The 12,337-nt window shown below is 39.9% G+C and overlaps 1 protein-coding gene across 2 annotated transcripts in view; it reads right to left on the bottom strand.

Moving 5' to 3' along the window:
* Positions 1-12,337, bottom strand: part of usp43a (ubiquitin specific peptidase 43a) — a 395,580-nt gene that overhangs the window by 39,421 nt on the left and 343,822 nt on the right. The window lies entirely within an intron of this gene.

Genomic DNA, 12,337 nt, shown 5'->3' with positions numbered 1-12,337 from the left:
TGAAGTGCGCAGAAGTGACAAACTTTAGAAATCATAATTCTCCCTTATTACTTCATAATGTTATTGTAGAAAACTCTCAAAAATATTGTGCAGTGACGTTGAGATATAACCGGATTACTAAAGGTGTAATAAATTATAACTTCTTCCAAATAACTTTCTTGACCTTGGGACCTGTGTTCGGTTCCAGCCTTGGGCAACTGTATGTGTGGAGTTTGCATGTTCAAAGATGTGCAGGTTAGGTGGAGTGGCCATGGTAAATTGCTCCATAGTGTCCAAGGATGTGCAGCCTAGGTTGGTTAGCCATGGGAAATGCAGGGTTATGGGGATAGGTGTCGGGTTCCTTTTTGGAGGATTGGTAGAGACTGGATGGGCCGAATGACCTCTATCTGCAATTCTATGATTCTATGAAATGTAATTTTACATTTCTATAATGCCAAATATTTCCATTATGGTAAAAATGCCATAATTTTAATAGTTTATAACTAGTGTTGTATATTATAACATACAACTTAATTTTGCCATATTTCAGCATCTAATGCTTATGTCCTGATCTTTATTTTGCTCGCTTGTAAAATTAAACCTTGAATAATCAGTAAATTGCACTTCCTGCTTTGCTGTCTGTTAATGTTCTGTCAGCTGCATGTAAAAAGGCAAAGCTTTAACTACGATAGTGACCATCATCACCACCGTCAATGATTAAAATACCTCCAGAATCACATATGTCTGTGGCAAAATCCGCTTCAGAGAAGCACTGTTCCACCTTGAAGATGGATGGATTGCACCAATTTATGCAATTTGGCAACTATAGGCTGAGATTGCTTCTTAATTTGATGAAAACTTAAATCTTAAATTAATTTTACAACAAACTGCACAATCTTTTCATATTGTACGTTCTGGATCGTTCTACTAAAACTTTGAAGTATAATGCTACAGCATTGATACCATTCCTGAGGTCTTTGGTGGACTTTTTAACAACTAATCTTAAGTTACTTAACCTAAAGGAATGAACAACAATGAAACACTTTGCGTAAAGGATCGCAGATGTTTATACCAACTGAATGATGAACTCTTTCTTTGATGAACTCAATGAGACAGAGAGGAAGTGTTAAAAAAAGATAATGTTGATGTATGCTCAGTATTGTTTTGTAGAAAAATATGTGGATATTGGGTAAGAACGAGATTAGGTCCATTTGTGATCCTTGCCATGATCAGAGAATCTGCTGATGGCCATTCTTCAAGTGAATACATCAAGAAAGGTCAGTTGGAAATGATGTCAGTGTAATCCTGCCCCACAATGAACCAATATTCTTAGGAAAGAAATATTAGGGAAGATAAATTTAAGATGTCAGAAGAAATGGGAGGTAACTCTCAAACTCACTTATCAAAACGTCAAAGAAATTTCAAACCCAATTGCAGCAAAAATATGCAAGGTAATCTTTGACAGATTTTGACTTTTTTTACACAGGCTGCAAGTTCCACAGTGCATTCCATTACCTGCCACTCAAATAATGCTCATACAAAACCTGTCAAAATGATTTTGTTCATTGAGCACGGCGATATTTTGTTTGTTCATGGCAATATCAAGTCTAGATGCAGGTATCAATCTACATTCTTTCTAAATTCAATCTTCCTCTGATTAATTACACAGTCAGAGATTGTGCAATCTAAGAAATGAACTGGCAGCTATGTTATCAGTAATGTTCGATTGTTTTTACTATCAGTTCCTCCAAATCCTACATTGTCTGCCAACTTCTGGAAGTAATGACATGTCTCTAGATTTTAATTAACCTTTGTTTGAATATTTCCACAGTGAAGGAATGGAATATCTGAGGAGAATACATTGGATATTTAATATCTTTTATCATCAGAATCAATGGAGGTTGTAGAAATGGTGAAGGATGAATCATTGAATGAAGTGGCTGGTTTGATGGAAGGTGAGGACAGGAAGAAGCCTGTAATTCTTATGGGAGGGAGGGGAAGGTTTGAGAGCAGGTGTACAAAACAAAATGTACACGATCAAGGACTCTGTCAACCTCAGTGAGTGGTGGTGGGGGGCAGTTAAGGATAAGGAAATATAAGCTGAATTCCTACACAGTCTGGAAAGTTCCATGAGGTGTTGTTCTGGGATAAGTAAAGCTCAGCTACATTATAAAAAATACTAAAAAACTACTAAAAACTATCAGGTATTGAAAATATTCAATGCAAGCAACAAGAATATTTGTCAGAGAATACTGATCAACAGTTAACAGTCCTAAACAGACCTGTTTCTCCACCTTTTTCCAATAGGTTGATGACTGTATTTAGGGTAGTCCTCTTCTTGCCCTGAACTGGAAAATTTCATCAACTTTGCTTCCAACTTCCACTCTACATGTATTCGCATGGTCAGCTCCAAGTCTTCCTTTATATAAAAACAGAAAATAATAGAGAAACACAGCCAGCCTGGTAGCATCTGTGGAGAGAGAAACAAAGTGAATGTTTTGAGTCTGATACGACTCCAGGCTTTGAAGAAGGGTCATATTTGACATCAAAACATTCACTGTTTCTCACTCCACAGATGCTACCAGACCTGCTGAGTTTGCAAAGTGCTTTCTGTTTTTATTCCAGATTTCCAGGATCCACAGTATTTTTCTTTTATTTCAGTTACCCCTTGCTTTACTGATTTCTCAGTTCCCATTTGTGTGGCATTGGCTATCAACCAAATTTCACGAAAAACCCACAGACTCTCAGTTATCTTCCTCAGATCCCACTGTTTGTAAGGACACTATTCATTCTCCAAGTTTATGCTTGGGTGATACAGTGTTCTGTACAGGTGTTTCCACTATGTATTTCCTTATCCTTAACAGCCCTCCACCACCACTCACTGAGGTTGACAGAGTCCTTGATCGTGTACATTTTATTTTGTACACCTGCTCTCAAACCTTCCCCTCCCTCCCATAAGAATTACAGGCTTCTTCCTGTCCTCACCTTCCATCAAACCAGCCACTTCATTCAATGATTCATCCTTCACCATTTCTACAACTTCCAACTACCAACGGTATCGTCTCCTCCCTTTTCGACATTCTGAAGGAACCACTACTTTTACAATATCCTGGTCCACTCATCAGTCACTGCCAACAGCAATTCCCTTTCTGTGCAAGCGCTGGAGATACAACAATTGTCCTTTAAGGTTCTCCCTTCTGATCTTTCAAGGCCTCAAAGTCTCCTTCCACATGAAGCAGTGACTTATTTGGACTTCTTTCAATACTACTGTACTCACCTGCTGATGACACAGTCTCCGCTACTTTGGGTAGATAATGATGATTGAGTGACTACATTGTGTAATAACTCCATTCAGTTTGTAAACATAACCTTAGTTTTCAGTACCTTGTCGTTTTAATTCATCCATCATTTGCACTCTGCTCCAATGAAGCTTAACACAAGGTCAAGGAACATCAACTTGCCTCTTGGCTCAGCACTTTATAGGCTCCGGACTCAGCACTGCATTCAACAATTTTAGATCATAACCACTCCCTCTAATTAGCTCCATTTTTTCAAAATTCAGTTTTCCTTTATTCTCACTTCTCTCATTTCCTTTTTGCTTTTGGATGGAACATATTCAAGATTCTATCATATATCACGCTTGCTCTAGATACATCCTCTGCTTCTTTACTTGTCCCATTACCATTAACTTTGAACTCGCACCATAATATCTTTTACTATTCAGTGTTATCAGTTCTCAAAACGTTCTCTTTTCTTTTTCCACACCCTCCATCCTTTCACTTGTTCAAAATCTCTTACATTTCTAACTTTCCCATTTCTAATCAGAAAGGTCACAGAGATAAAACATTAACTCAGTTTCTTCCTCTGCAGATGCTGCCAGACCTGCAGAGTATTTCCACATTCTCTGATTTATTTCTTGTTTTGGTGTTGAGTCATGTATTGTGAATTGCCAGAATATCATCTTTGCTTTAGATATACTGTCCTTTATTAAAAACAAGGCTGCTTTTTATACCAGAGTAGTTCTGTGATAGTATATTGATCAGGAACTAGCTAAATGATTTCCTAATGAAATGGAATTAATGGGACTGATTCACAGTCAGCAGTGAAGCTAGGTCACTCGATGCTCAGTGTGCAGTTAAGACTCATTAAGAGATCTTTTGATATCTTGAGAATGTCACTTGTGCAGTGACACTGCAACAGATGCAACATTCACATGTGGAGCTATACAGATGTCATGAGGTTGTCTATCATTTTTAAGGACTGCTACAGACCAACCCACCCCAATACCCATACCCAGCTACAAAACAGGAAAGAACTGCAGTAAAATAACATTTTAACATCACTACAGTTTGAATTTTCTCCTCCTCAGGTCCAGTTCTGTGGTGCATTAAATGTTGTTAAGGAGATCACATTTAGAAAATCTGTTGCCCCTGATTGAAGAAAGTATACCTTATTAAGGGGTTTCTAACAGCAATGGGGGAGCTGAAAAGTTGAAATTTATGTTTATTTTGTGGTTTGCTGGGAGAGTTGGGGCATCCACGATGTCAGCTCGTGTAAGAATTTTGCGTGGCAAACCGTAACTTCAGGACTTTACGCTTATCTCTGCATGCCTGATACTGTGATGATGTAGTCAGTTTCAGAGGAGTCATGATGATCATACTCACAGCTCACTATCAACACAGCCATCTCCTCAAACCCACAAGGAAAAGTCCGCGTCAAATCCAGTGCTATAGGTTTTGCTTCTGACTTTTCTTTGAGGAAAATCTTGGGATATGTGCGTTATTGGAAATAAAATTTATTGCCCATCCTTTGTTGCCCTTCACGAGGTGCTGGTGGAACTTGGCTGGACTGGACTGCTGTTCCCAATTCAGCGTGGAGTTAGATGTATCATTTAATGATTCTGTTTTGCAACAGAGTTAGCACTGCTGCTTCACAGTGTCAGGGACTCAGGTTCGATTCCAGCCTCGGGTGACAATCTGTGTGGAGTTTGCACATTCTTCCTGTGTTCGTGTGGGTTTACTCCAGGTGCTCCCACTGGCCAAAGATGTGCAGGTTAGGTTGATTGGCCAAGCTAAATTGCCCCTTAGTGTCTCCTAGGTTTCTCCTAGATTCTCACGTCAAGAAAAAAAGTTTAATTCTCCAACCATATTTTGAACATAAATCTGGCTAATGAACGGAGAGAGGCCTACTTTTATCATTTACACACACTGGCATGCCATTATTGCCTTGATGATGTCCAGCTTTTCATTCTCCCAATTGCTGGATAGAAACGAGACAGCAACAATTTCTCATCTGGAAGTCAGTGAGCAGGCACCTGGTGACTCCAGCTCACTGCATTCTCCTTTGGGCATCACTCTTGGAAATCAGTCACCAACATCTCACAGCATATTCCATGGCCAGTGACTGCCCACAACCCCGTCCATCTACATTGGCATCGGACATGTATGAGCCTCACCACACCATCATGGTACATCTCCTGTCTAGTTACAATGAGAGTCTGCACTACAGTGCTTTGGACTTCACCAGCACTCATCATTGGAACACCACTGCCACAACACTTTGTGCAAGGACAGGCACCCTTCTCATTGATTCAACTAGGATCCAGCTCAGCGCTCACTGGTTGCTTTCTTAGCACTCATTCACTTTGTACCTACGTGGAAGCTCACAGCACCTCTGCTGTGCCTTGCATTTTTGTTCTTTGCCATCTCAGCCAGAGGTTAAAGGCTCACAGTCCTTCTGTCCCGCGTTAGCTTTAAGCGCAGAAGCAAATCCAAGCAGCTTTTAACGGTTGACAGCAGTGATCAGTCAACGGGGTGGACATGTTGCAGTAGGCCATCATGCAACGTAAATTTCACATTATCCAGGACAAAGCCCACTTGGTTGGCACCACATCCACAAATATCCACTCCCTCCATCACACTGATGCTCAGTAGCCGCAATCTGTAATATCTATGGGATGCACTGCAGAAATTCAACAAGGCTCCTTAGATAGTATGTTCTAAACCTACCACCACTTCCATCTAGAAGGACAAGGGTAGCAGATACATGGGAACACTATCTCCTGCAAATTCCCCTCCAAGCCACTCACCATCCTGCTAGAAAGGTGGGTACAGTAATTGTGAAGCTGGTTTCTTTAAGAGTTTGTCCTTTGTCTGTGCTTAGAAATCTTTAAAAAATGAATGTCTGTGCGCAGTAGCTGAAGTTGCCACTACAGAGAGCCTCAAAAAATGAAACAAGTGTGTCCAAAAAATCTTTACAGTGGGCAGGCAAAACACCAGTCTTGTTTTGATGTTGTGGCCATGAGCTGGAATTTAGCCAATTGAATTTAAAAACTGATGGTGTTGACAGCCTGAACCCAATCATATTGTGAGAATTTGTTGCATCATCAGTGGTATTTAAGAAAGTGTTTTTTGAAAATCGGCAGAAAGAGAGATAGAGCCAATTGCCATAGGACAATACGTTTTGCTCTCAGAGAAAATCCATCTAATTTAAAGGAACTGCGGTAGTTTAGTTAGAAGTCCTCACAGAAGCAACTACAGAAATATATCTGTAAAGGAAGATTGTCAGGAGAAAAGCTTGAGAAAGCAGGAGGTCCCAGTCTCTGTGAACTTGGAGAGATTAAGTTTTAATTTATTGTGTTCTTATTAATTAAATTTATTAAGTGTGACTTGAGTTTATTTGAATAGTATTCCAGTAGAATTTAGTTTAGCTAGGGAGCAGTTACTATAAAGGGGAGAAATTGTTCGGTTTGTTAGTGTCTCTTTTAATTTGTTCATTGTTAAGGTTAAATAAATAAATTGTAATTTGTTACTTATAAAGTGGATTAGGGATTTCCTTTCCTTTAACCATTAATTTAACAGATTATGGGGGGGAAAAATGAGCTTCTCTGGGTGTTTCGGGGGTAATTGTTAGAAGGAAGCCTCCACTCCTGTAATAGCAGATTGGGGCTAGTGTGGGTTTAAGTATCAGAGGGGTTCAGCCATTCCCCCTCCGTAACAATCCTGACTTGGAAATATATCGCTGTTCCTTCACTGTCACCGGTTTAAAATTCTGGATTTCCATCCTGAACAGCACTGTGGCTCAACTTACACCAAATGACTGCAGCAATTCAAAAAGGCAGCTCATCACCACTTTCTCAAGGATAACTACGGATGGGCATAAAGTGCTGGAACAGCCAGTGATATTCACATCGCATGAATGGGTTAAAATAAAAAATCTTCGATCAGGGCCATCATGGAGCAAGCATTGGGCCTCCTAAAGCGAAGGGTCCGATGTCTCAGTCAGTCTGGGGAGGGTCTTGCAATACAGTCAAACAGAGTGTGCGACAATATCCTAGCGCACTATGGTCAGGACAACTGGAGCAGGCAAAGAGGCGGTGTGACGGACGCTGAAGAGCAACAGTATTCTTCCTAGGAGGACGGTGAGGGCACTGAATAAGAGGAACATCACCTTCTGCACAGCTGAGTACTGCACCATCAAGCGCAACAAGCCAGATCAGGACTTATATCGACACTCGCTTCTAATAGATGGGAGCTGGGTGTAGCAATCACAGTAAATAACTTGGTACTCAAAAGACAAGTGGTCCCTGTTTGTTATCAGACTCAAATACAGCTTTGTATTTTCTTTGTCTTTCCTGTTGCTGAATAAAAGTGAGTTTTTTCAACTGTTGAAGATTTTTCAGCATGTGAAGGTCCTAAATGTGGGCAGCATGGTAACTCAGTGGTGCCTCACAGCATCAGGAATCAGGTTCGATCTCATCTATGAGTAACTGTCTGTGTGGAATTTGCACATTCTCCCCTTGTCTGTGTGGGTTTCCTCTGTGTGCTCCAGATTCCTCCTACAGTCTAATGACGTGCAGGTTAGGTGGATTGGCCATGCTAAATTGCCCATAGGGTCCAGGGATGCACTGGCTAGGTGGATTAGCGATGGGAAATGCAGGATTACACGGACAGGGTAAGGGGGCTGTGTGTGGGTGGGTTGCTGTTTGGAGGGTTGGTGTGGACCCGATGGACCAAATGGCCTGCTTTCACACTGTAGCGATTGTATGACTCTATGATGCATTGAACAATACGCTGGGCATTGGGGAAAAAGAGCGGCACTCCCTCTGACAGGGTTCTGAGATGGGATGTTGCTAAGGATGGGTAACCTGTTTTGCTTGGTCCTTTAATAGCAACGTATCAACATACCAATTTGTATACGCAATGAAGTGTCAGCCATGCCACCCATGAGAATTGTTTCTTCTTGGTTCCTTTCTCACCAGGTGCATGGTAAAAGGCTTGAAGAGCTTGACTGGGTGTAAATTTAGACATTAAAAACAGCATTGCCAAGGAATCCACAGGGATACTAGAAGCAGTGAGAACTTCTGCCTCTGGTGAGTGAGTAGATAGGACAGTCGGGGTGCTATAGATGCGTGCTGTATAGGTATTGAAGTGAGTCTCAGAGAATAGCATGAGAAATCCTGCATGGGTTCATAGAGAGAACTTGTCAAAATTACACTTAGCTGATTTTTGATAAAATTCTGCTTCAAATCTCTGTTATGGATACTGCTTCATCGCGTTTCAGCTGAACTTCTGCTTCATAAATATTTGTTCCAGGATGTGCATTTGTACACAAGTCCTGCCTGGGTTTTCATTCCCACCGTATGTCCTGCCGGTCTTTATCTGACTCTTTTCGACATTCAACTTAGATGAGAGTTTATCACAGGCCTTGCTTGTTACATCAGTGCTTTTTAACATTTATACTACTGACATCCCACAAGTAAAAGCTGATTAAATTGCAGACACAGACTTGTAAATGAAACTGCTTCTAATCTACACAAGTGGAATAACCATCAGATTTACGTAACAGTGTCCAGCATGTGCAAGGTGTATCTGATCTTGTGCTGAAATAAGATCTACCGTTACTGTGGCAGTAAAGCAGACTCCATCAAGTCTCTCTTAATTAGAAACCAGCCTGTGTTATCTGCAGTGCTTATACGCCAATCTCCCAGCTTCATCTGTATAGCTACCTGTAGAATACTGCTGTCCTGTGCCGCACCAGAATCATTGAAGGGAATGACTATTACACAGGTTTAAGTCAATGCATGATCTTGAATGTGTTTAATTCAACATCTACTGCATACTAACCAACTTCCATTACTACTGGTTAGTCCTCCCGTCAATGCACTGTGGCACGGTTCTGGAGAGATTTACCAAAATGATACCAAAGATGAGGGAGCTCAATTATGTGGAGAGACAGTAGAAAAGATAGGATTGTTCTACACAGTGTAAAGAAGCTGAAGGAGAGATTTAATGGAGGCTTTAAACATTACGAAAAGTTTTAAAGGAGTATATAAGGAAAAACTGTTTCCGCCTGTAGTTGGGTCAGTAACAAAAGGAAAGGTAATTGACAACAAAAAAGCCAGGACAAGATGAAAAGAATTGTTTTTATTCAACAAGTTACGTTGATCTGGTCTGTATTTGCTGAAAGGGTGTTGGAAGTAGAATTGATAATAAGCTTCTGAACGCAGCTGATTTTATTACTGGACTGATCACACTTTGATCTGGCTTGGTTTTAACAAAACAAGTCTCTTGCTGAAACATAAACAGATAATTTTGCAGATTTTGCTTCAACAATAAAATGAAAGTTTATTATCAAAAGAATAAACCAAACTATCTAATTACTCAAAGATTTTTAAACACAAAGTAAAAGTCTAATCTCATTAATCCCAAAACACTCCATTAAAAAGTGAGAAGACAAAAACACACCACTGGTATGGTACCAAAAACACACATTGCACAGAAATTCACATCAGAGGTCGAATCTCTAACACCTCGGAAAGTTTAAGGCATTTGTGATTTTAACTTTCAGGCTGAAACTGCATTTAGTTTCTTCCTGGAGATATTATACACCTGATTTTAAACATACTCACCTTTAAGTAACCACCTCAGGGTTTTATCCCAACACTTTTGGTCTGGGACTATCATTAACTCTAACTTTAAGATATTCCAGTTTCATTACATTCTTCCCTTTTCAAGAACATTAGTCTATGCAAATATCTCCATCAAAGGACTTCACTGGACTGCTCAAAGCTCAAAGTAAAACCAAAATAAAATCTCCCATTTATGCGTGTTTCCCCTAAGCTTAAAAGTCAAGTTATATGAATCTTGAGGTCCCATTACTTTACTTGCAAGGTCACAAAACAATCTAAGGTAAACAAAAAACCCAATAACATTGTGCAAAAACTCATTAATTCAAAAGCTAGGCTTCAAAGTGTTTTAAAAGAAATCATGATGGCTACAGAAATTCCAACAATTATTAACTTGAGGCATTTTACTAACTCAAAAACCAAAAAAAAACCACATTTACAATAAATGATATTAACATATGTATAAATCACAGTGTTTATATCCCATTTTCTGTTCACAATGTGGTCTCCTCTACACTGGGGAAACGAAGCATAGACTGGGTGACCGCTTCGCAGAACATCTACGTTCTGCTCACAAAAAAGACTGTGATCTACCTGTTGCCTGCCACTTTAACACACCACCCTGTTCCTGACCAACATCTCTGTCTCAGGCTTGTTGCAGTGTTCCAGCGAAGCTCAACGCAAGCTGGAAGAACAACACCTCATTTTCCACTTGGGGACCCTGTAGCCCTCTGGACTCAATATCGAGTTCAATAATGTTAGGGCCTAAACTCTCCCATGTCCAGGCCTCCCACCCCACAGACCAGGCCCTGTAATCACATCGGCTGCCATTGCACTCTACCTATTGTTAGTCACTAACAGTCCCCATTCACCCTCCCAGCCAGATTGTCATCAACTCCTTTGTCAAACCAACTGCTCTCCTCTCTCTTCGGACTCTATCCTATTGTTTACTCCCTATCCCAACCGCTCCCTATTTTCTGCAGATAAAACAACATTTTCCTAGTTACCATCAATTCTGAGGGTCACCAGACCGGAAATGTTAACTCTGATTTCTTTTTCACAGATGCTGAGCTTTACCAGCAGCTTGTGTTTTTATATCCCAGTAATTTTGGTAAGGAAATTGGAGATATATTTCAAAACAAAAATAATTTGTAAGACTATGAGAAAAGACAGGGGTGTGGGATCAAATTGTACATCTCTCTCAAAGACACTACACAGGCATAATGAGCCACCTCCTGTGCTGTAAAAATCTGTTGTCTCCTGTTTAGTGCTGAGGAGGAACATAGTGGCACTTCAGTAGTTTTGGAAGGTGCAAAATGATGTGCCTTAGTTGGGTTTGATAAGAAAGGAGAATCCCAGGGTGAAACCCACAGATATAATTGATCGTTATAAAAACACTCAACAGGTCAGACAGCATCTACAAAGATATAGAGATTCAATGTTTCAGGCTGTGATTATGCTTCATCAGGAAATCAGATCAGTTGTGAAGAACAGTCATTACGATCTTAAAGGTGAACTCTGTTTTTATGCATTGATACTACCTGCCTTGACGAATATTTCTGGAATCTTCTATATTACTTTGAGATTTCCAGCATCTGCATTATTGATTGTTGTATTTCATTCACCATGCCTGCAATCCTGTTGCCTATGCACATCTGCCTCTGCCATTCTGAAAAAACTATGATTGGAACCTGATGGAACCCAGTTTCTGTCAATTGGAAACTGCAAGAACTTCATTCTTTTCCAGATGTCAAATGCTAAGGGATCAGTTTACGGCACAGCTTTGAAATGGTCCATTGCAACCATCCCATTTAGTTATTGGAATGAATATCATGTGGCTTCAAGGCGCACTTGTAAAGCATCTGGATAAATGTTTTGGCACAGAATAAATAAACACTCTGCTTTCAAGCCAAGTGTTACCAAGAGCACCACACTGTCCATGTAAAAAAGTGTTTAAGACTTGGACAGTTTATGGATGTACAGATGCACAAAACACTGGTATTTGCAGCAGCATAAGCACAAAGATTGTGGTATTCCTTTCACCCAGTAGCTGGAATTAAACATTTATATCAGAAATAATGAAGCAGTGACCAAGTATGCTGTTGTATCCCAAGAGATTCTCACAGATATTGATTAATTTTATCTTTGGTAGTCTGAGATGAATCCAAATTATCTTCAAAACTCCAAAGTAGATTGAACTGCCTTTACTTCAGACAATAGCACATCACTCGTAACATCCTAATGCAATTTGTAATAAATGTGCTTAATAGAACATTCAATACTGAATATTTTAAATCGTGTCCGCTCTAAATCATTAAGCATTAATTTGACAAGTAACCTCTGGGAAACCTCAATGCCTTTTCTTGGCATCAATAATATTAGCTTCATTAGACTTATCACAAATTCTTTTAATGAGGTGATGCAAATTAAAACCACTGCTAGGTATAATGT

The sequence above is a fragment of the Rhincodon typus genome, chromosome 23 (assembly GCF_021869965.1).
Source record: "Rhincodon typus isolate 14 chromosome 23, sRhiTyp1.1, whole genome shotgun sequence".
Taxonomy (NCBI): Eukaryota; Metazoa; Chordata; class Chondrichthyes; order Orectolobiformes; family Rhincodontidae; genus Rhincodon; species Rhincodon typus.
Note: the sequence above shows the minus strand (reverse complement) of the source record. Positions and strands in the feature narration are given on the sequence as shown.